Source organism: Parus major, chromosome Z (assembly GCF_001522545.3).
Source record: "Parus major isolate Abel chromosome Z, Parus_major1.1, whole genome shotgun sequence".
NCBI classification, from domain to species: domain Eukaryota; kingdom Metazoa; phylum Chordata; class Aves; order Passeriformes; family Paridae; genus Parus; species Parus major.
In genome coordinates this window covers 71,481,180-71,506,511 of record NC_031799.1, presented here as the reverse complement: position 1 = coordinate 71,506,511, position 25,332 = coordinate 71,481,180, and the positions used below count along the sequence as shown (strand labels likewise).

The 25,332-nt window shown below is 37.2% G+C and overlaps 1 long non-coding RNA gene across 1 annotated transcript; it reads left to right on the top strand.

The window, feature by feature from the left end:
• Positions 1–884: 884 nt before the first annotated feature.
• Positions 885–8,845, top strand: LOC107198417. The gene is made up of 5 exons (XR_004495540.1): positions 885–1,190; positions 1,575–1,698; positions 2,810–2,868; positions 4,582–7,804; positions 8,370–8,845. It is a non-coding gene; the product is annotated as an uncharacterized LOC107198417 (long non-coding RNA).
• Positions 8,846–25,332: the final 16,487 nt, after the last annotated feature.

Genomic DNA, 25,332 nt, shown 5'->3' with positions numbered 1-25,332 from the left:
ATCCTTCAAACCATCTGCTCTACCTGGAACTGGAGAGATAGAAAACAGAAAGAAAGAAACAGAAAAACAGAAAATGCAGAACAGAAAATAGATACACTGTTGAGGTGACTCAGGACTTCTTACAGGCTTTCCCACATTTTAATTTTCTTGGAATAATATAATTTAATAAATTATATTTATATAATTATATATATATATATATATTATAATTATATAATATATTATATATATAATGCAATTATATTATATATAATGTAATTATGATAAAACTACAATTTAAATTATAATGATTTAATTTTAATAATTAAATTAAAAACTTAAAATATATTTACTTGGAAGTTTGACCAAAATCAGTTTAATTTTTCATAGCGCATGAAATCAGCACGTTTAGAAATGTTGAATGGGGAAATTAGGAGTGCAGTTCTTGAAAATTCCTACAGATTTTTGAACTTGAATCATCTTCTCAAATGAATAACAATGATTTAACTTCAGAATTATGTTTGGGGTTTTATTTGTTTGGGGTGCTATTTGTTTGTTTGTTTATTGGTTGATTCGTTGATTGGCTTTGTAGGTTTTTATGATTTTGTTTCTTTCCCTGAGATGGAAGAAACTTCATTTTGGTATTCAGTGATTCTTAATGATAAAATATAGGGCTATAAAATCTAAGAGAAATGATGATTCAGAAGATTGATTCAAGAAATAGGCATGAAGAAATCTTATAAATATTTAATTACTATTTTTCATTGCAAATTTTACTGTCTTGTTTTCAAATAGAGATAAGGGCTGATATGTTACATATAGATCCACTCTTACATTAACCAACTTTTAGAAATCTATTTAAATGAAATATGCCTTCAAGGAGGAAATCAACCACACAAGATTGACTGTGAACTCTGTGAAGTCATTACTCTTTATTTTTTGTAAAGCACATTGATCTTTCGTTATAATAATTTATTTTAAGTCCGATGAGAATAAAACCAAGTCTTTAATCATGTTTGATTTCTCAAGAAAGAGGGCAAGAGAGGTGAACAAAGGTCAGTTTCAGAGTGTCTTTTTTCTTGTCTAATCACACAGAGGTTACAATCCTACCCCCTGCCTCTGGCAAAGGCATCATTATTTCAGAGGAAAAAGTGTACTGTGCAAATCGCATTGAAAAACATCAGTTTTGTGGTGGAATCTGGATCAGTCAGGTCAGTCAAACATAGGCACAAGAGTCTTTAGCTTTCCCAGCACTGTTTGAGTTGCTCATCCTACTGAATACTCCCCCACAAACTCTGCCCTGTGCATTAATCACCATTAGCATCACCAAGGCCAGGACAGGGATTGCAGCAACCTGGGATGGTGAAAAATGTCACTGCCCATGGTTGGGGGTGGCACTGGGCAGGATTTAAGGATCAAACCAGTTTGAGTCTGGGATTCCAGGTGTGTCCAGTTGTTGTGACTGGAACATCAGGTCTTCCTATTGCAGTGTTTTGAGGGATTGGTGAGTGTGTGGGAGGTAAATGAAGGAGATGCTGGGAAATATTGATATTTTTAACAGTTTGAGAAATTATCTTTCACTCCTCTTTTTTCAGGAAATTTGACCAAAGCATGTCTGACATAGTGGTGAGGAGATTTTGTCACATTGCCAAGGACAGGTATTCTGAGTGTGGAGAACAATGAACAGCAATGGAGAGAAACACGGAACACAAATTTTTTGTTAGTGTTATGGCAAGAATATGTTGATTTGGAGGGTTTTACTGCTTATTAGTCACAGACAAAAAGGCAGCCCTTTTTAGATGTTTAGATGTGGGGCATTCTGGTCTAGCCAGACATATTTAATTTTCTGCAAAAGAAATTAGGGAAGAGAGTTCTCTGGAAGGGACAAAGGAAATGGGGAGCAGATCACAAAGAACATATCTGTAATGTGGATTTACAAAATGAGCCACCAGCATATGCAATTTACCTCTAAACTGTTACATATTTGTCCTTGGTTGTACAGATGTGTTAAACATTTAAAAGAAGTTAAACATTTAAAACTGGAGGACCAGTCCATTTTTACATTTCACTCATTGATATGAGGGTTTTTACAAGGTAGGAATGTCCCAGAACCCTTCACAGCCAGACACAGCAATACAGGAAGCTTTGGTACATGTCATCATTTCAGATATAAGTCTTGAAATGTGGGAAAATTGCCATTTGGAAAAGAGTTTTCTTTTGTAGAGATGTATTAGCAGAAACTGGAAAGATAGGTTTCATAAAAAAACCACAAGGCTTCTCAATATTGTGAGACATTTTTGTTGTTGAAAGTGGTAATTTAGCAAAACAGAAACCTTTCATGAGAAAGTGCTTGTTTCAGTTAACTTGTCAGAAAATGCTTTGGAAAACAGTGATTTTTATAATATCAGGTGCTTGCCTTGTTACCGTGAAGATTTTGATTCTGTTATCTGAAACAGAATTTAAGTGCATGATACTCAGAAATTTAATGAGAAGTGAAACTGTAATCTTCACAAAACCCCTTAACATTAAACAGGATTATTTTGATGTCAGAAGAACATTCTGAGTAATTCAAACTGAAAATACACTTATTTTATCAGTGCTGAAAATTTTCTCTGAACTATTGGTCATGAGAGGAAAAAGCAATCTCCTGCTCAATGCCAGCACAGGACCTACTTCAGAAATCGTGGTGCTGGAACAACTTGTCTGATGCAGAGAATGGAGCATTTCAGTGTTCCTGAGTGAGAGATCTCTCTGTTGCCTAATGGCCCAGTGAATTTAGTAATGATTTCAAAAGAATAAACTCATTTTTCTCTATTTTATGACATTACAGAGAAACTGGGAATCATCAAAATACAAAAAGGTTACCGGGCTGCCGCTGCATTTCACTTTGTAAGCTGTTTTTTCCTGACTTTTTTACCCCTACCCCTTTGTTTTCTGTCAAGCTGTTTTTTCCTGACTTTTTTACCCTACCCCTTTGTTTTCTGTTTTCTTTAAAGAGACCAAGGTTACTCATTCAAAGTCAGCCTCAGAACAGCTTCCTGAATAAAATTTAGACCCTCTTGTATTTTACTTACAATTGATTCTACATCATTAGGAGATGATTACCTTTGATACAGAGTTTAAAAAAATAGCCCACAGTTTTGATCTGTAATAATTTACAACACCTTTAATTTGAATTACAGATGAGATAATCATGGAAAAGTGGCTGAGGATCACAAAGCTTATAAATTTTTAAACAACCTCAATTTTCAAAGTTATAGACAGTGTATTTTATATTAATGTGAGTTTTGTGTAAATCTGTATGGACAGCAATCATGCTCTTGTCTTTAGAAATAAAATAGTTGCCATTAAGTTATGTGTGAGTCCCTATATCTACTATATTTTCTTACAGAGGATTGGACAGAATAATGTATGTGGAAAAATGAGTAGTGACATGGAATAAATGAAAAAAGGATGGAAATGATACACAATTGCAACTTTCATTTTTGATATGTCATTACAACTTTTATTTTGAGAAGAATGCATAATTCACTTTAGGGTTGCACATATGTAGATGGCTAAATAATGGAAATTAATAATTGCACATCATGCAAATAGGAGAGGAATTAGCAGAGTGGCTGAAGTAAAGTTACTGCTACTTTTGCACTCACCAGTTTTCATTCCACCTTTGTAAAAGACCAGCAATGTGTCTGATCCAAAAGAAGAACCTTTCCTTTCAGATTCTGAATTTTTACCTGGTTCAAGTTGTAAGAGCTCAAAGGTTTCTTTCAGATGGCTTTTTTTGTAGCCAGAAAACAAATTTGTCTGATTTTCTTTAGACATATGGCCATCTGAAAAGCAAAACAGAAATTATCCTCTTAACTAGCACCTGTAGCACCTCTTTCCAGCGATTGAACAGACCAATTATTCCATCCTGATGATCAAGTTTGCATGGAATTCTGATCTTTCCCTCCTGACTCTTCTGGGTCTGATCCCTAGTAATAGTTGGTTCCTATGTGTCTATGTGGATGACAGGTTTGGTCAAATAAAAATTCATGCATTTCTCTTTATGAATATTGGTAGTATTCACCATGAAGACAATGTCTGTGGTTTCCCAGCTAGAGATAAAAGTATTTAGCCCATAATTTCACTGAAAATTAAGCAGATGTGCACATTGTGGACTCAGTACTGTAAATTGCTATCCATCCTCCACACTGAGCTCTTCCAGCTTCCTGGGAAGGCAGTGACAGATGAGGGTAATGAGCAGCTACAGGACAGTGCCCTTTGCTTTCTAGCAAATTAACTTCAAAGAGACACTATTTCCTTCTCTTCTGAGCTGGCTGCTGAGCTTTAGCCATGTTATGTGCTCAAAAGGAATTGAAAAGATAAGCTAAAATATGCCTATCGTGTCTTTCAATTTATGTGGCATAAAGAATCAAAGGAAGCTAAAACCTCTCAAAGCAGCAGCTGTAACACAGTCTGACTGCTATTGAGTCTGAGCAACTTGGTTATTTGAATGCTTTTAAAGAATTATACATTCTTTTTCATGCCTGTTTTCCCTTTCAGTGTTTCTAATTAAATTCTATGGAACACAGATATTTTATGTTTAATTTGTTCTTTCAGGGACAAGCACAGATGAGTGCAAAAAGCCTGGAAACTGGTTGGATTGGTGAGTAATCCCTTACTAGCATGAGCTGCATCATCCCTTCTTCAACAGCTTCCACAAGTTCAGAAGATCAGAAGACTGTCATTTTGCCTTTGAATGAACCAAACTCTCTGTTGCCTCATGTTCTGGCTCTGTGATGAGCCTCAGGGGGCAAAGGAAAGGGTGAGAACCTTTTATGTGAAAATTTTTCAAGCCAAATCACTGTAGAATGGTACATGAATGTGACCTGAGGGTGCATCACCGCTTCTGCCAGAGTGCCCACTGCTAGCAGCTGTAGAAGAATCTGGAAACTTTTGTTTGTTTTAGTTTTAATCACACTTCTATAAGAACAGGTGGTACTTCTGGGCCATGAGTTATGGGGTGGCTACATGTCCTGTTGGTGAATGATGCTGTACAGGAGGAAATTGGTCTTGAGTCTCCTTATTAATATTACATTTCTTTCTGGGAACACTGAAAACAGACAAAAAAAATTAAAAGCCCAATAAATATGACACTTCATTTCTGTAAAAAGCAACTTTTCTTTTAGCTGAATCATGAACCACACTGACAATCATGAGTGTATCTTTCAGTAATTCAGCAGATTATGTCTGGTCTGTTAATAACCTTCACTCAGAATATGAAGTGGGAAAGCCAAATCTTGTCTCTCCTGACTCAATTTCTTTTTGACATAGCCTCTGTTGATGTGATCTCATGCAGTTGGTCCTACGGAAAAAAAAAATAATAAAAAATACATACCTGTGGCTGTAGGAAAACAATCTGTAAAAATGTGCATTTTCCAGAATTCTTTATATACATGCTTAGGGAGATGTAGCAAATAGACAAAAAGGAAAATTCCATCAGATGCAACAAATGAAATTAATTTGTCAGGTCAGGACTTCAAGGTGTCCACATTCAGAGCCTTCATATTTGTCCCATTCTGAGATCTTAAAGGTAATAGGGAAGAAGCTGTACACGAAGGCTGCCATGCAATGGTGGCATGCTGTTTGTATTTTTCTATTCCTAGATAATGTTAGTTCACTGTAGCCAGTATTTCTGCATCCATCAAATTAGTATAAATTGTGCTTCAATATAGAGCAGATTATGAAATCTCGGCAAGTTCTTGCATTCCTGACAATCACAGTTAGAAAGTACTCAACAGCATCAGTTTCATTGCTTTTATTGAAATTAATTCAGTCTTGGTACTTTAACTAGTTTCTGAGTTTATATATACATTTTTGACGTCATGCGTGTGAAATTGAATTTTTTTCTCAACATAAAAATTGTAGAAGCCAAACCATAGTAATTTATAAATAGCAGGTATTTCTCAGTGCATTCAGCAGAAGCTCTGAAAGTCTGTGAAAATCTGACCATGTCCTCTGCATTTATTTCCAGCTCTGATGCAGCCCCATGGTCATTCAAAGGGAAGGAGGTGGCTGGTTACACCTAGTCTTGGTGTAAGTGTTAAATTTAATCTCAGAACACTTACTGGAATTAACTTGGACTCAGAACACCCACGGGATTGAACTCCTCAGGGGTTTTATAAAGCAGGTGATGCTATTTCTGAATCCCAGAAAGAGCCAGAGGCCTGCAGAGCTCAGCACTGTTAAGAAGGATGCACTGGGAATTGGTAGAAATACAACTGCTGGTAATATTCAGGTCTAAGGTGTATTTTGATGCTTTCCCTGAGTTAATGTTTAACCATTGTGCTTAAGCAGTGGTTCAGGAGAGATTTCCAAGGTTCCACTTTAAGTGAGCCAGCTCTAGGTGGCACCTGATGTCCCTTTTTTACTTTCCATTCTTTCCCAATCTCTGAGCAGAAATGCTGTTTGCTTCCTTATGGACTTCTCCTGGGGCCAACACATTAGGTTTTGGGACTATATCCAGTGAATGATCAGCTTTTTCAGTTTCATTTTCTGCTTTTGAGAACCCTACAGAGGTGGAAAGATCAGTTCTGATGTTTCTGGCAATAATTTATTCTGCTCAGTTGCAGAATTTAAAGTATTCAGAAAGGGCTTGTAATTACATTATAGTTCTAGTTCTAGCAATATTTCTAGCCATGAGAGATTTGCTGATGGAAAGAAGATAATTATTCCCTCTTCTTTTCACCCAGTATCCTGTTTCACCCATCAAAGAGAGCACACAGTGGGTCACAGCAGTCTGACTCCTCACTTCATGCATTGTTTAGGGACAATGAGAGCTGAGCTTCTGCTCTGCTTCCAAAGCTCATCCTAACTTTGAAGGAATATTTCTGGCAGTGCAAGTGAGAAGTTGACAGGCAGCAAAGCCATTGCCTTTCCCTGTGCCTGTGTACCACGAGAATTAAGAAATACTAATAATAGAAATGTTATTTTCTGCCAGAGGCAGGCTTGTGTTTCTAACTGTGGTGGTGCCATCAGTTTTAGGACTCAGTTTTTGTACTAAGGGGAAAATGTAACATTTAATCCAATATTAAGCTGCTCTTTGTTTTTTGGTTTTTTTTTTTTTTTTGGAGCTGAAAAATTCAGGGGAGCACTTGCTTGGCAGTATTTTTAAAGACTGAGTTTGTCTGGCATTTTTTCAGAGCAGGTTTAACAGCCTGGACAGACTGTGAGTGACAAAGTTAAAAAGGGAGTTTGAAGTTTAAATAGTCAAACATGGAGTGCTGTAAGTACAAAAACTGCAAAGAACACCCAGAGGAACTTCATCTTTTCAAGATTCTGAATTTCCAGGTCTAGAGTCACTGTACAGATTCAGTGGTGCAGTCATTCAAGGCAAAAGTTTCCTGATTCCTCAAACTTACCTTGTGCCTTATACACTTGATAGAAGACATTTGTCAGACATAATTTTAAAAAAAAATAATTTTAATTTAAAAACTATTAAAGTTTGTCAATAGTTGGATTATTAATAGTATGTTTGTATTTGACTCAGTAATACCACATCTGGCTAAAATTGGCATTGCCAACAAACCAATCCCCCAAAACTGCAGCTGAAGTAGTGTTAGCATCACTTAGAAAATCTTGTCCAGGAGCAAAAAACTGTAACCAGGATATTTCTTTTATTACTGAGGAAATTGCAAGTTCTTGTTCAATTTACTGTTTTCAAAATCATATTTATATTTCCACACAGGCCTCTGCATGTTATGCTATGGTTACCATTACAGCTTTTTAAATTTCACATGATTTAAAATCATATGAATCACTGGAAATGAATATTCACCACCAAGTGAGTGGAAATATGAAGTCTGAGTCTGTAGATTTAGAGGTCTCATGCATATTTTACTTTTTTTTAATTCTCAGTTCTAGTTGCATGAGTAAGATCTAACAGATTCTGATTGCCTTGTATTATTATCTAGTAAAAGTTTTGAAGCAATTTTTTTGTTTCTAACTCCTCTGGTCTGTATTTTCCCAAACAACTTAAAGCAATGAAAGCTTATTATACTGCATGGCTGTCTTCCTTCTTTGGATTCTGGTGGTGTTGGGGTTTTTTTATGTTGTTGGTTTAGTTTTGTTTTGTTTTGTTTTGTTTTTTTGTAGTTTCTCAGGCTGCCTTTAATCTACAACAGGCAGCCTGCACATGGCTTTTAGTTTTCTAACTCTTTTGATGCAGCCTGCTGTTTGGTGGGTGTTCCTTCATTTTCTGTAGCTCTGAAACTTTTCTGTACTGAAATTGCTTTGGGAATATCTTAATTTGCAGACAACTCTGCAGAGAGGCACTTTTTACTTGTGGATTTAAAAAAAAAAAGTAGTCCAGGAGCTCTCTAATCATTATGTTGTACTTTTTTTCCTAGAATTCTCAAGATCCTTTCAAGGAAGACTTAAAGTATCTGAGCTGACCTGAAGGTCTCTGAAGTCAATGGAAAGATTTCTGTTGATTTTCAAGGGCTTTAAAATATTCCTTTAAGGAAAAACTCAAATCCTAGCCTAAAAAACATCAACACTGTTTTGGTGTCACCAAGAGTGAAATATAACTGAAACTGAAAAATTATTTAACTAATACAATTCACTTTGTAGAAGACAAAAGGGGATTATTGCACATCACCTCAACAGGACAATTTTTAAAATAGTTAAATGCTGGGTTCCAAGGCAATTTCATTTTCTTATTGTAATGAACAAATTTAACGCTTGAATGTGCCCCAGAAATAGTCATCCCAAGGCAATTTTATATTCTTGTTGTTGTGAATTTTTGATGCATGAATCTGTCCTAGAAATAGTGCTTGGAACAGAATACACAACTTCTAAATTAAAGAAAAAGTTCTTACTCTCATTCGAGCCACCTCTTGGAACATAAATTGGAATCTGGAGGAGGCAAAGTAGATAATTCAGGATGGAAAGAGTCAACTCAAATTGCTTTTTTTTTTTTTTATGGATTCATTTGGGTGCTGGAAGATTTAGAGTTACAGGGAAAAAGGAAAGAAGAAACACAAAATGTGAAGGCAAATAAATAGTACATGCCTGTCTTGGTAAAAATGAGAAGACTTCAAAAGTTTTAAATGAGAACAAACTAAATATGCTTAAAGAAAGTGGATTATTTAAATACATCTTGTCGTCTTTAAATGCATAAAGTTATATTTGATTAGCAAATCATCAGGCAAGTGATCTGTGTTGGGTGATTTATAAAAGGAGAAAACCTCTATTACTATATGTTTACTTTGTGGCTGTATAATATTGTTCTATTTCATAATGAAATTTTATCATACTGAAGGTGAATTTAAGCACAAGGAAAAGACAGGAAAAGACATAGAAAGTTACTTTTATTTCTTACACAGAAAAAATACAAAAATGCACCTCTTGTGCTTTTCTTCTTCTCCCTCCATCTAAAAGAAGAAGTTCTCTGCAAGATTTTTTGAGATATAAGGAGGAGCAAAAGCACAACATTAATATTATTGCATTATTTAGATGGGCAATTTCTAGTCACATATTTAACCTTTATAAAACTTTTGGGATTTTTAGGTGGACTGTTCCAAATTAAGTCTTTGTTTTGCCTTTTTAATTTTTTTTTGTTTATTTATCCACCAATTGTATTGCCTTCTTTTCTGACCTGTGGGAAGACAGTTCACTAGATATTGCAGCTTTAACTACAAAAATTATTTCAAAATGATGGTCTTTCTAGGAAGTCTAGAGAAGGACACATGGATTTTTTTCCATGAAAATTATTTGAATGGGTGACATTTGTTTATGGCTGACATAAATATACATATCTGGCTTGTAATTCGATTTGTTCTGCTGAACTAGTACAGAACGCAGAATGTCCAGGAAAAACAAAAAAAAAAACAACCCAAAAACAAACTAACCAACCAACCAACCAACCAAAAAAAACCCCTATCTGTACCCTAACCCGGCTGTGCATCTGCTTGGGCATTAGGAAGCTGCAGTGAATATTTGTGTCAGGTTAGACACCAGAGGATGCCTCTGGAAGAGGCATCTGACCCTTTCCTAATTTGTTTGCTTAAAATGAAATACATCACCCCCTAGAAATGCTCTCCTTTCAAATTGAGGAGAGCAGGATACTTACTTTGGATGCAAGTACCAACACATAACTTATTACTGTAGCACTTCAGGTGTTGCACAAGGAACTTGCACTGCAGCACTTTAAAACCCCAGACTGAATTGTTTATTATGAATGATTTCTCTCAGGCTTTTTGCTTGTCTTCTTGCAAATAATTAGTGAACAATTAAGGTATTTAACTAGCTTTGGAAAAATTCCAAAGTGCATGGTAAGTACTTAGTATAAATGAGGATTTGTTTCTTTATTGTGCCTAGAATTGTTCTCAAGAAATCATTTTCACTATTTGAGTAGTTCAAATTGGGTTCCTGAGACTGGAATAATCACAAATTGGATTTGAACAGACTTAGAGCTTGTGTGTTTAGAAAAACCAAGAGGTATCATTTATGTGCTTGTTTTGCAAATGTCCACCAGCTATGTATGTGTGATGGCAATGGAAAACAGCCAGGTCCACTCCTCTACAGTGATAAAATCCTAAAGCAGCTCCACAGGTGCTTTGTTGTTTTGTAATTGTGCATTGTGCTAGGCCAAGCGCTGTTGTATAATCTGCAGGACTCTTCCTACTCTTCAGGGTAAATCACACAGACAGGAGAGTCTACAAAGACTTTTAAGCTATTAGTAGAGGGTTTCCTTCCTGCCCCCATCTATTTGTGAGTGTGACTTAAGAGCTAAATACACTTGATGCTCTTACTAATCATAGGAGTAAATCCTATCATTTGTGCCTTAGTGGGTAAGAAAAGTCTCCAGATGATGTCTTGTCTTTTTAAATGTGCATCCATTAAAGTGCCATAAGCACTTTTGTTAAACAGAGCAAAAGTATCTGCAGAGATAATTAATCTGTCATGCTTCCCTGTACATTTATTATCTGCATTTCTGCATCTGAGCTAGTTGACCAGAATTTCTTTAGTGAAGAAAAATAGCACCCTTGAAGTACAGGTTCCCTCAGTTGTCCTTAATATTATTTCCTTCATGCCTCCAACTGCCTCCTGTTTTATGGATTATGACTATCCCATACAGCTACCTCCAGGCTGTGTTGTGGGTTTCCAGTTAATGTATTCACTTTTCATCTAGATTAATAATTCTGGGTGATGTCCTGCATTTTCAGAGGTTATCAGTCACAGCTCTGTGGCTTTCCTTCCTTTTCCCTGTCTCTCCAGCCTCCCAACCTCCACCCCCAACCTCCTCTCCTTCACTAGCTGGGCAGGGTCAGGCTGCCTCAGGATGTCACTTGTTTAAAACAGAATTACCTGGCTGTCAGAGATGCTCCTGTTCCTCGAACTGGACAAAAGAGAGCTAAAGACGTATTTAGTGGACAAGGCATTTCCTGCTGATGAGCTAGATGTTAACAAGAGCAGCTGTACAGCAAGCTCTTGGTAACAAGCAATTTCTTTCTCCAGAACACACTGCATTAACTGCGTAATCCAAGAGCAGTGCTCTGCTTTGGTGAGGGGAGCAGTGTCATGCTAAGGTTGTATGGAAAACTTTAAAGCTCTTGAGGGGGTTTAAATTTTTATTTTTTTAACCTGTCACATTTATTTCTTGCGCTTGTACAATTTTTTTTTTACCTGTGATATGAAATTTACTTTAAAAGAAGTCATCCAGAAACTGGAATATGAAGACTGAGAGGCAAGAAAGAACAAAATTGATGGTTCTGCTGATTCCTCTTGGTACAGTTGGATGATAAGTAGAATAAAAACAATGTGACTGCAGAAAAGAAGTTAACTATAGGGCACTGCCCAATTCTGTCAAATTTCTGGAGTATGGAGGGTGTGTGAATTTTTGACCCTCTATATGAGTTTCCCAGATTTGCTAATTATGCTTGGTATATATTTTTGATTGTATTTAGAATCAACAAAAACAAAACAAGCAATTAAAAAAGGAAAAAAAAGATATTTTTGTATGTATGAATTTTTCACATGTCACTTCTTCCTGTTAATTCTGTTGTGAAAATGGCATTAGGTCTATTTTACCCTCTTTTCTACACATTTCTGTTTAAATTATAGGACTGTAATTCTTTTCCCCTAGATCAGTGTTTCCCACTGCAATCAATTTATTCAACCAAATTCCATTAATATAAATTATAAATTATTTTTAAATACTCTCATCTATTGCTAACATTCATTTATCTGTTCCAATCAAATGGCAAAACATTGATGTTTAAGGAAAACATATCCAGTTTCTCAGAAAGTTGCCCAGTTTCACTTCAGGGGGAATACTTGTTTAAAATAGGATCGCTATGTATGAAAACCTGGGAAAATCAGGTAAAGGCTGTGGAATTTGTTCAGTGTAGCATCAACCAGTAGGTGAAAATAGGAAACCTTGTAACTGCTCTTTGGCATTCCAGCTCTGTCTGTCTTCATTCCAGCTCTGGTGTCTCCATTTACCTTATAAATTAGCTATTCTGGAACACATCTGAAATTTATTATGAGAATAACGTTAATGCTTTAATTTTGAATTGCACATAAAACATAACCAAGCACAAAAAATAGTAGTGGGGAAAAAATGGCACAGTCCCCCTGTTGTATTTATTTTCCTAACATAACATTTACAATTCACATCTCCATGGTGGTTTTTTTTTTCTATCCAAGAAAAGCTTGACCTGAAAAACAATGAATGTTTTGCTTGTGTTTCACATTAATGTCTCTAAATGCAATTTTATCTGAAAATTTCATTGCAAGGCTCATGTAAATAAAAGACATGAGCAGTGCATGGTCTTCATCTTTTTCTGGGGCAGATAATGTGATGGTGACTAGAACTATTTGGATCTCCACCTGAGCATGTCCTACTCCCACTCCCTTTCCTCTGATGTGCTTTGTCCCACATTAAACCCACTAGATGGGAATTGTAAGAGGAACTCCCTGGATGGTCACATAATAAATGAATTCCAGAGATGGGGGAGCTGAGGTGTTTGCTTTGACATCAGCCTCCAACATTCTGCAAGGCCAACGACTCCAAACCTGTAGGTTTCCAGCTGAATCTTCTGATATTAAAACCCTCTAGATTCTATAATCCATTGTATTAGATGGTAAAGCTGCTATCTAAAGACTTTCTTGACAATATTTAGATCTGATTTAGCAAGAAATCTGATTATAATCATCCTAATCAAAATCACTGTGTTCTACTTCTTGTGCCTAGCTGAGAACCTTCTCTCCATTGCTCCACACAGATACATTGATTTAAAACTCCTCTTTTTTTTTGTTTCCAGGCCCAGCATTTGCACTATTATGAATCCAAGTTCATGTTACCTCGTTACCTCGCTGTTAACAAATTATTTATATTATGTATTTTGATAAACTATTTCCCTGGAACATTAACCAAAGTAGTATTTTCACAGATAGCATATATATGAGCGAGATATTTTTCTTGTTAATATATTACCTTTACTAAAGAGGTTGTGTATTATCTGCTGAAATCTCAGCATGGAAATTGAAAGATTGTCCTTGCAATTTGTAATCAAGGTAACATTGTGCCAAAATGTGAAAACTCTTCTATATTTTTTATATGATGAAGAAATATTTTCCAAGATGCTAACAGAGAGAGTAATGGATTTACCTTATAGGTCATTATATTTTCCTTTCTGACATTATCTAAGTTGCTTATCCTCTTATTAGCATACTTTCTGAACAGTGTGCTAAGTACTATTCTGAGATTATACAGTTGGTCATCATTATTGACTTCCTGACAATAAGCCCATGGGTGAGAAGATACATTGAGAAAAGACAATTTGAGGGCTGCTAAATTTTTTCTTTTTTTTTTTTTTTTTCAATAAAATAAAAATAAGCTTAATAGAAGAAGTGGCTCAACTGTGCTCTGAAGCACTGGGTGGGATTTTTGGGAGGTTCTTTGTGGGACTGGAAGTTGGACTCAATAATGCTTGTGGGTCCCTTGAAACATTCTGTGATCCTATGCTTCTATGGAAAGTATTTAAAAAAAAAATGAAAGAAAAGTTCACCTTTTCAGGATGCTACATTCAGCAAGCAGCACGTGCAGGCACCAGGGCCATCCATCCATCCATCTGGCTGCTGCTGGTTTGAGAATGTGCTGATTGCCACGTGCTCCTGAACAGAGCCTGTGCCAGACCTTAATCTGGAGCCCATCCCTGTCTGTGGAATAATTTGGCAAAGATCACAGATGTGCTTGTGCCTGGTGAGTGATTTTTGCACTTTCCAGTCAGAGGGCTTTTGCTGCTGACTGACCCTGCTTGGGTCATGGGGGTTTTCAGTGAAGCTCTCACAGCAGACACATGAATTCAGGATGCAACATAAGAATAAGGAAGGCGGAAGAGTGGAATTAGTCTGCCCTGTCCCTTAAATGAGGTCTCTTGATGTAGTTCATTAACCAGATCCTTGGCTGGGGTTGCCATTTAAATGGAGAATACATTTTTAGTTTCTTAAATTACATCATGCTTTCTGCGCTGCTTCCTTTGCTGGAGCACTTACTTTGCCTCCCGTAAAAAAATTTTGTCTACTTTTTTCTTAAGCTACTAACAATTTCTACTTCTTCTAATACTTCTACTACTATTATTAGTATTTTATTCCTGACTCAAAGTATTTAAAAGAATCCCCAAGATAATGTGCTTTGCTATAGCTTCAATCTTCCCTCACATTTTGGTTTCGTAACACCGAAAGCTCCTAAAGGGGCACAGAACTAATGCAGAATTCCCCCAAAGGTGAGTTGTACCTTAATGTTTATTTCTGTTACTTATGGTGAGAGTACCATTTTCCTTTTGTTTTGTTTCCAAGAGTCTTCAATATTTCAGAACTGCTGGATGAAAAAATCAATTGACATCTCATGGTGCTGTAAGTTACAGGAAAATAGAATGGGAGATGAGAAGAAGAAACCCAGACTGATGTTTCAGGGTTTTACCTATACCAAATCAGTAAATTCACTGCTTCTGGGGTAAAAGTAAATATATTTCTATGTGCTGAGCCAGCAGAAGGAATTTGAGTGGTGAAACAATGGGTTTTGATCATCCAGATCAGACCAAGCTTCTTCTGTCAAAGAAGGTATATTTATAGCCCTTAAAAATAATAATCATACAGCAATTATTCATGTCTTCCTGATAGCCTTATAATTTGAGGCATGTTGTGCTGTTTGGAACTCTGTTAGTGAATAAAATAAGACTCCACAAAGTCTTTTCCATGAAGTGCATGTTTTTCATGCACTTCATGTAACAACTATTTATTGCCTCTACCTTTCAGGTCTAGGTTATTGTGGGTAAGCAGAATAATTTTTCAATAAAAATTGGCATATCAAAGACCAGAGACACAATTTGAAATATTTTTCCGAGGAGGCAAAGCTTGCCCTGCCATTTGATGGGAGCTGAACAGGGATTTAGAAGCAGCCAATGGTGGGTTGTACTTGATTTTCCATTTAATCAGCTTGTACTGAAAAAAACAAACCAAACAAAAAAAAAGCCAAAAGCCAACCAAACAAAAAAAGGATGAACACAAATTCAAGCCCTTAAAGAAGCAGCTTGCAGTTCTACCAGGAAATCCAGTTCTTTAGTGCTTTTCTCAAAGGGTGATCTTATCCTGAATGTATACATAATTATCATCTTTCATGTACTTTTTGCTGCTACAGACTCTCAAGAAAGGTGTATTTTTTTTCCTGTGTACAGTGCCACTATGAATGAGCTAATCTGCTTGATGTCAGCAGCTATCAGGGCCTCATTCTACACTGAAAAGAAAACCAAGTTGTTTTCCAAGGTCCACTTCACTGCCTATTTTACCTGATGAAAGAAAAGTGCCCTTTGGGTGTTGCTTTAACAGTGTCTCCTCTCGAGTAATCTCAGTCTCAGTAATCTCCAACTTCAAGGTTTCTTTGCTGCCTAAAGCACTTTTATTGGTACTTAACCTAAACAAGTTCACATGGGCTGTGTAATTCCTCTGTTTCTTGTTATGTATGTCAAGTTACTGATATAAAAGTCTCTGGTTTCAAGTAAAATTGCCAATTCTGAATGAAGTTGAAAGAAGTCAGTGGCACAATTGCTGGAAATTGATAAATTATGTACAAATTATTACATCTTAAACATTAAAAAAATTAACCTTAATAACTGTGAATATTTAATTGCTTCTTGTGAATGATTATTCAGAAATTAAAGTGATACCTGCACTCTAGGCTAGTTGTTTTAAAACAGCGAGAAGAATCCAGTCAAAGCCACTTGAGATCTTGACAGACTATTAGGGAATGTTCTGGAGGAACCTGGAAAAAGTGGGGTGGCTGCAGGATGTTGGTGGTGCCATCATGGAGTGCAGAGAATTTACATTTTTGATTCATAACTAATGTCACCAAAGAAAAAATTTCTTTAATTTCTGTGGTGCTTAGTTTACTGTAGAAAGAGGTAAAATGTATCGAAGGATTCTGTTTAAGGGGATAACTTGTGACGATGCTTTACTGTCTCTTATGATTTCAGTTCTAATTATAATACTTAAATTTGGCATATGCAAATTATTAGGCTTGAGAATGTCAGATAACAATGCAACTGACTGAAATAAAGGGCAAAGAATATCTCTGCAAGTTATAAAGGGGGATAAGGATGGAATTTGGTAGACATTCTTTTGATCTGTACATGTTAGATTTAGGGGAAAGGGCAGTTTTTCTCACGTAGTTTTATTTTTTATTTTCTTCATGTCTTTAATTAGTATTTTGCTGCTGAACTTGGCAAGCACTCTATTTTAGATGGTATGACTGCAGTCATGTAGAAATGGGAAACCAGTATTATGCTTCAAGCTTTGTACTTTTAATTTATTTTTCCTCATGTTTTTAAAAATATTTGTTTAACCTGGAGTGTAGTGTTCTCGCAAAGGCTCAAAGCAGTGACATTCATTAATTACAAAGGAGGCTATTTGGGTAGTGTTCCATTCTGCCTTGAAGCAGGAAGCTCTGGAAACCTCTTGAGGAAGTGTTGAGCATAAGTGGTGTGGAAAAACGAAAAAAAAAAAAAAAAGAAAAGATTTTGTTGTTGCTTATCTCAGCTGAAGTGAACTGAGGCTCTGTAACTTCTGAGACTTTTTTTTTTTTTTCTCCAGGTCTTCTTGGCATTTGGCTGTACCTGTGGAAAGAACAGTGCAGGCCTTTTACAGGACTCATTAAAGCTTAATCCAAGGAACGCTCTCATTAAACTGAATTCTAAAGAAAGCTCCTGCCACTGACGTGGAAATGTTTTGCCAGGACTGTTCATCATGCCCAGAAATCCTTGGCTCTGAAGCAGTGCTGTCCTAAACACTTGGGTTCAGCTAACAATTTCAGCTATGGAGTTCCTCAATTCTGTTTTTTTTTTTCTCCCTTGCTGAGGGCCCTTGCTTTTCAGTAGTGGAGAAATTGCTCTTTGCTGGGAAGTGCTGCGGTAAATTCGGTGAATTCGGGCTTCGGTGTTTGCTTTGTTCTCCCCTGTGCTGCATCTGGGCTGTAATTGCCTACATTCTGTTTTTGTTCAGGCTTTCCATTATTCATTAATACCTTGTTTACTCTGTAATGACTCTTTTAGGGTCCTCTGTGCTTCTGGGATGCATTTGCCAACACAATGATGGGTTGCTGACATTTTGTAGGAGTGTTTTTTGTCTTCTTTGGTTGCCTAAGAAGGTTATCTGCTAATTCAGTAAAGCAACAAAAAAATAAGATCTTGGATCAAGCCAGGCATGGGAATGTGAGAAAATTTCTGGGATAGTAGCATGTTACCTTTACTTCACAATTTATAATTTTACTTTGTTTGTGGAAGAACAGAAACCTTAGAGTAATCAGGGAGATAAAATGATGATAAGTGTGTAACTGGAGGACAGTAGTATGTCTTGTGATGAGGTGTTGTAGTCAATCTGAGGTTTACAGTTTTCGTTGTCTTTTTTTTTATTATTATTTTGTTGTGTTTGGTTCAAAGAAAAGCCTTAAAAATTCATCCAAAATGAGAAACAGAAGAAAGGGATATGAATTAGTGATGGGCAATAACATATGAATTTTTCACAATATTTGTGGAACACTTTCAAGGAGTTTTTATAAATATTGCAATACTGGTAAAACTTTAGTGGAAAGTAATCCATGAGTTTTCAGAAGGCTGTGACATGGAAATATTTCCCCTCAGCCTTCTGTTTGCTGGGTTTTATTTCAACTTTCATGAGTGTCATTCACTTTCATGTATGTATTTATGTTTCGTTAAGTTTTCTGGTCCCTGTGCTGGTACCTGTAGTCCTAAAGTGTGTTTGTTTTTACAGTTATCTTTCTTTTTGGGTAAAAAGGATTCCTGCCATTTTCACGCTTTTAGAACGTGGTGGGAACTGCAGGCCACCTAAAGGGAATGCACCTTCCCTTCTCCAAATGTGTGATTAATAATCAGATCACTGTTTTTGGAATAGACCAAATGCAACCAAAACAATAAACTCAAAATAGCAATGCTGGCTTCTGAACGCCTACGAGTGAAGAACAGCTTTTCATTGTTACACAGCTACAGGGACATTATTTTCTCATCTTTCATCTAATTTTCTTCCCATCTGCAGATTAAACATCTGCCAGTTGCTATTTAAATGACATGGGTAATATCCTGACTCTTGAAATCAAAATTCCCATTAACTACTCTGGGACCAGAAAAGCTGTTGCTCTGTAAATGCATCTCCCCTCTTCCTGTGCTTTCCCCTCCCTACTTTAGCACATTTCCCATTCCACTGTCACTTCCTTGCAGACAGTTCATCTCCTTTCTGCCTTTGATTGATTGATTTACCTCAATCAATGTTCATTTTACTTCCTTCACAAGCTCAGCTGTGCTCCTTATCTACGCTTTTCACTTTTTCAACGCTGTCACTGCTCTGTGTCTGAGAAAGGGGAAGGAGGGATAAAAGAAAGGCTGAGAGAAGGAGGAGGAAAGAGCAAAGTAAAGGCTGTTTCCTTCCCTGCTATTGGAACTGTCCTGACTTATAAAGCTGTGCCTTGGTTTGGAAAATCAGAGGAGTTTCCTCACCTTAAAAAGCAATTTTTTCATAAAAACAACAATATATAGCCTCGCAAGCACATATGAAAAAGTAGTACCTTCAGAAGCAAACAGTCATTTTGATACTATCAATCAAAGCCAGCATGAGATACATTTCTACAATAAATGAATTTTTATAAAAAATTTTTGCCTGATGTTATATTTGATTAGCTTGCAACAGTGGAGGGATGCATTCTCAGCCCAAGAGCTGTGATCCTGCAGAATGCTTCAGCAAATGGGGAAATTCAGTTGGGAACACGGATTTGGAAACTCTCCAATCATTTAATTTCTGAAAACCCCACTGCCACGGTGTGAGTATTTCTGAGGGGCTGCATAGATTGATCAATTAGGGACAGATGAGATCAGTCTTTCCAAATGGATGCCTCAGGAACGTGTGTGATAGAATACCGCTGTGATTAAAGCACCCAGGGATATAATCACCTAACCAACTTCCAGAAATTTATCACAGATGGTTTGAAGTCAAGAGGGATTCCTATCTTGTCTCTTTATATTCATGTCTCATTCAGACGTTTCTCAGAAGCATTAGGATATTTTAGCAAAAACCGCTGTGTGATAAAAACCAATAAGTTTCTCTGTTTTCTGCAGCTTCTTTAAAAAATATATGAAATTCAGTGAAGGTCTTAATAGACTTGCAGCATGCTATCACATTGTGTGGGATGCTTCACTTCTAAAACTCAAGGAGGAAGCTCAGTTTAGGTTTTGAAATGGAGATTGTTTCTATGTGTAAGACTTTCACACGTCAGGTGTGAGAGCAAGGTCAGTTATATCTCATTTTCATAGGTTATTTCTGGCATTACTGACAGAATCTGGTAATTTCTAAGAGGCCTGGAAAGCAGAGAGTTTCATGTATTTTAAGTCTTTGTATCTCTAAAATTACATCTTCCTTACACACCGTGCCTTCCTTGTAAAATTTCTTGAGAAGGATGCAACCAAATTTATATTCTCAGAAGCAGGAAGAGAAGAGGAATTCCTTGGTGGCTGTGTGTCAGCAATTTCAGTTCCTTTGTGTTCCCTGATAAAAGGGATCAAGTTGCGGTGGAATTCCAGCTTTAGAATTATTTACATTATTTAGCACTATTACTAGTCTATATGCTGCCTGTTTAATAGCCCCACATCAAAATGTCATCTGATAAAAAGAGATAACTTGTTTAGAGGCTTTTCACCAATTTTTTTAGTGGAGAAAGTAAAATATTTGCATATATTAGCTGAAGGTTTTATAAATGAATGGGGCAATCTGAATAAATGGATCCAAGTGAAAACAGGGAAAGTGTAAAAAAGAGTTAAGAAGTCTGGATTTGGCAAAAAAGAAAAAGGAAGATAATATTGAAAAATAATATTATTTTTATTCAAGAATGTGGGGAGCTTTTGGTGATAAAATTGGTCTGTTCTCTGTTCTCCATCCCCTTGTCTCTCCTTGCAAATCCATCCAACTCCTTTTTTCAGGACAGGTTGGAATGTATGGGATAGTACTGGTATCTAAAGATCACATGAGTGGATTAAAATTTGGGTAGACCTTTGAAAACACAAAAAGATGTAGGCATTATCCTGTGTCTTCTGGTAGGAGCTGTACGAAAGGGGAAGAGGCAGAAGCTGAGCCCCTGCCCTGCTTTGCAAAGGCAGGTGGGCAGAAGAGGTCCAAAACCTGGGGCAGAGCCCAGGCTCTCTGGAGGAGGCATCTGCTGTTTGAAAAGGACAGGATCAGCCTAGATAAACCTGAGATAAACCTGATAAACCTAATAAACCTGAGAACTCCTCCTGCTCGAGGCCTCTTTCACACCCCAGGACATGCCAGCCACATGCCCCCCTCACTGTGAGGATGGATTCCCCCCCTGCCAGCCCTCTCCCAACTTTTTTACAGCTGGCTCTTCCACTGGAAGGAATTGTCCCGTCTGAACCTCATAAAATGTTAAACTAAATGAAATCCATGAGTGGCAGGTGGCAGACTGAGCTGGGGAAGGGCAGAGCAGCGCAGAGCAGAAGAGATGTTCTCAGAGCTTTCGCCTGGTTGCTAAGGAAACTGTTCCTTTCCTGTGTGTTCAAAGAGTTGTTCCTAGCTGGCATCGAGATATTTGCTGGCAGACGTGCCATCATTTTCAACTTATCTCCATCTGGGTTTGCTTTCTTCTAAGGAGAAAAGAATAAAGGGAAAGAAAGCATACAACTAAATTTACTTGGTTTTCTTGGGCACGCGTGTTTTTTGATGGGATGTGATCTCGGTATAGGGGATCTTTGCTGCTGCTTCAGTGCCACCTGTCTGTGTTACCAGAGTCTTTATTTGACCTCTATTTAACCCATCTTCTGTGATATATTGCATATTTATATGGGATTGCACCCTATTTAGAGATAAGTTACCGAAAACATAAAGTGATGCCACATAAAATTTGAGTCTTAAGCGAGATCTCTTCTCCATGCGAGTGTGCAATCTCTGTGTGCAAGTAAACTAGCCAGCAACTTGCACTAGAACATGTGCCCCTCAATTTATGGCAGACTGGAAAGATTTTTGGGGGCCCAAACCACCAAAAATAAAGTTTTATGATGGATTTATAAGTATCTCTTGTCAGCCAGCAAGGCCACCACCACTAAGGAACTGCAGAATGAGGGCTGTGTTGTTGCAATGCCTAAACTGATGTCCTGCTCATGGTGCATGTTCTCTTTTCAGGTCAGCTCACATTTTTCATAGTAGGCTGCCTGGGTGATATTTGCTTTGCTCTTTGTGCTTATTCTTAAAAGGTCTGTTTGTCTTAATATTTAAAATGGAGGTATTAAAGTAACTGAGGTTATGTATTTTGTTTTTCATACTGAAAATATACCTTATAAATGCAGTGATTGGCTGGGGGTAGTAGTTTTCCAAGGATTTTGTGCCTACTGCTGGACCCTTTGAGGTAAAGGGCAAAACTCCAGTGCACAATATTTGATATTCAACTACTTTGAAATGTTGGTATTTTTGGCTGGGGTTTGTTTAGGAAGAAACCTCGACAGGGCCTCTCTGAAAACCTCAACATTTATGAATAGTGCTGAATATTTCTTTCATTATTTTGAAGCAATAAAGAAGACATCAACTTGCTAACAGAAATGTGGACTTTTTCCAACAGCTCCTGATCCTTGGCTTCTCTTGGAATAGCTGTCAGAGCTGGGTCTGTGGTTTTCAACCATCCTAAGCTGGCTTTCTTTGCTTACACCTGTATGGTGTGCAGTCATGTCCCTATGAATGTGTAGTTACTGTACTGAATGGAACTACATTTGTTAGAAAAACAAGTTTTTAATAGGTGTTGCTTACGTAGAGAATTTAGACACTGTCAAGGTTTGTTTTAGGTGTGAGCTACTGGCAAGAAGCAGTGAGTACTGAAGCCAAACATTTCCTGAAAATGTAAATACCTCGGATGAAGCTTTCTGGGAAGGCCTTTCAGGGCTGTAGATAGAGAAAATGGAAAGGTTTAGTTCAGAGACTGGTGCTGCCCCTGGCCCAGTGATTCAGGCTGTCAGGTGAGGTGGGAGAAACTTGCATTAATTGTAATTAATTGTAATTCTGTCTGATGACAGCAGGAAATGAGCAGCAGCTTCCCAAAACCTGAGCTGAAGACTCTGATGGAGCGCTCTGACAATAAGGGCTTCTGAACAACCATTATCTCTAAAATGGTGACCTTTTGTATCTTGGTGCCTGTGCTAATAATTCTTAGCTATGTTTAATGTGAATTTTGCCCTAAGCCCCACCTGCAGGGTCCATGCTGAAGTCTTTTCAACTCACCATGAAATCAGGGCCACTTGAGCAGATCAGACTGAAGAGCTGCTCCCAGAAAATATCCTCGGAGACTTTCAAATTTAAGAGTATACAATCCTTTTTTTCTAGTTCTGTGAAAGCAGTGAGTTGAAAACTGATGTTCTACCTTGCTGGTTCCTGCCATCTTATTGTTATTTTCTGTCTTAACTGGGAAATCCTCATTTTGGTGTGGGATTTACATGCAAAAGAAAATTCAGAAGGGGAAAGAGGGACTAAAATATTGGGGCTAGTGGATAGAATTCTCCTTTGTATTTCTATTTTGGCAGTTCAGTTGCACTTCTGCATGGATGGCAATTTTGTAAGAAGGCAGGTGTGGGAGCATTTCTCATCTCCTAGTTCTAAATATACAGACTCTTCATGTCCTGAATGCCAACTTCCTGGGCACTTGATCCTTTCTGTTCATTTTCTTCCACCCTTTTAAATAAGGAAATCTAGATGCCTGCCTAGGGAGAGACAGAGTACACAAAATCCAGGATGTGTTCAAATTGTTCAGGACCTCACTGACAGCACCTGTGGAGCCCTTAGCTTTTTGTCTGTTCTTTGTTGAGATCAGGATGCATAACTCAAGTTTAAGAGAGTGTCAGACCAGTTACAGACACTGCAATAACTAATCCTGAAGTCCATTTATGGATTTATTGCTAAGACAGTTAGGACTCTTGGAAATGCCACTGCATCTTTCAAATCCATCTAAAATTACATTCCCATGACATTTCATAGATCTGGTAACATTTACAGTGTTATAAAGCATAAAGAACTTTACCTTTGCAAATGGAATCTTCCAGAATTGTTTTGTATTATAGACAGAGAGAAAGAGATTTTCCTTTTTGAAAACAAATATATTCACTTGAGAAGATACAGAGCCACACTCCTTTTCAATCTCTGAGGAGCTAAATTCTGTTTTAAGATCTAATATTAATTACTGGAAGGCTGAGGAGGTTGCCATCTACAATTTACTGTTTTATAGTACATGTACTTGAAAATCCCAGTCAGGAGGAGAATTTTGCTTTTCACCTCATTCTCCTCCTCCCAGCACTGAAGCCTCCTTGGTGCTGGCATATTTTGTTTGACTGCCTGTCCAATGGTTCCTTGTCAGTAATTAGGTGGGGGACACCAGATAATGAAGAGATGCAATTGTAAAGCAATCTGAAAAGCAAATTATGCAGTGAGATGTCTGTGTGAATGATTATATGTTTATATTATTCCACAGCTTTAGATCCAGCCTTGTTTTTTCAGTACCTGAGTGTTCCATTGCTGCTAATAATACTAGAAAAAATATCCCGTAAATATGTAGAATTGTAGCATTTGAAGTTGAAAGGACTAATGAACTGCCAAGCCAAACATACTATTGCAAATGGACTGACAGTGTGCAATTATTTTACACATTTTTGGGTGGAGATCTCTAACTAGCAGAAGCTGTATAAAAGCACTAAACTATTTGCTTGTTCACATTTGGTTATGTAAGTAAATAAACATTGTGATCTGTTAATTCAAAACCAGTCATTTCTCATGTTTGCTCTTCTTTCCTCTATTTAGTTGCTTACTTGACTTTATTTGAAACATAGATTTTTGAAATGCCAGAGGGAGACACTGTTGTTTGTAAGTGCATAATAAAAAGGAAATCTTTTTTTGAAGCAAAGAACTGGCAGTCAAAAGCAGAGGCAGAGGAGTCCACCTTGCCTCAATGAAATTTCTTTTTAACACAATGGATTTAAAACTGCTCAATTTTGTAACTTCAGTGAAAATCTGTGGAGTTGAGAATTTTAAACCTTTGCCTGAAAGTAATTTAAAAAATATTTAATTTCCCCCCCCTATTTCACACAAAATAGAGAACATCAGCAGGGAGGTGACAAAACATCTGGATTTTAGGGTCAAGAATTATTTCTGCTGTTTACACATCAGAGGCAGAAGCTTTGCTGTGTCTTGAATCCCAACAAGAATGGAGCAAGCATTAAAGGGAAGTCTTTTAGAAAGACTGTGGAGTGAAGGAAGGAAAGAGAAGGAAAGAGAAGTTTTGTGTCACGCAGAAAATAAGACCAGATTGGAGGAGTTTATGGAGTAGGAGAGAATTGAGAACCTGTGTGTGTGGGACAAGGACTCCCAGCTCAGATCCAGAGGGTGGCAGCTGGTTGTCCTTGTGGCAGAGGCACAAAACCTGAGTAGGAACTGGAGAATGAAAAGAAACGTAACTCAAGGTGACAATATCATGACCATGTCCTTTTCCTTTCCTTACCACAGGACATGCGAGAATTTGCCTCAAACCCAGATTTATTTGATAAGATGTAGGATTTTCAGGAGTCCAGCAGCTGTCTTGGCACCACCCACATCCTGAATTCCCGAGCAGTGACATTCTGGAGTTCAGCTCTGCAGTTCATTGCCTGAGCAGACAGCTTGTGTCTGAGCAGTAAATCTGCTGCATTCTCAAAGGAAATGCTCCACTGCCATATGTTCACACCTGTTTGTAAAATAATAATAATAATAATAATAATAATAATA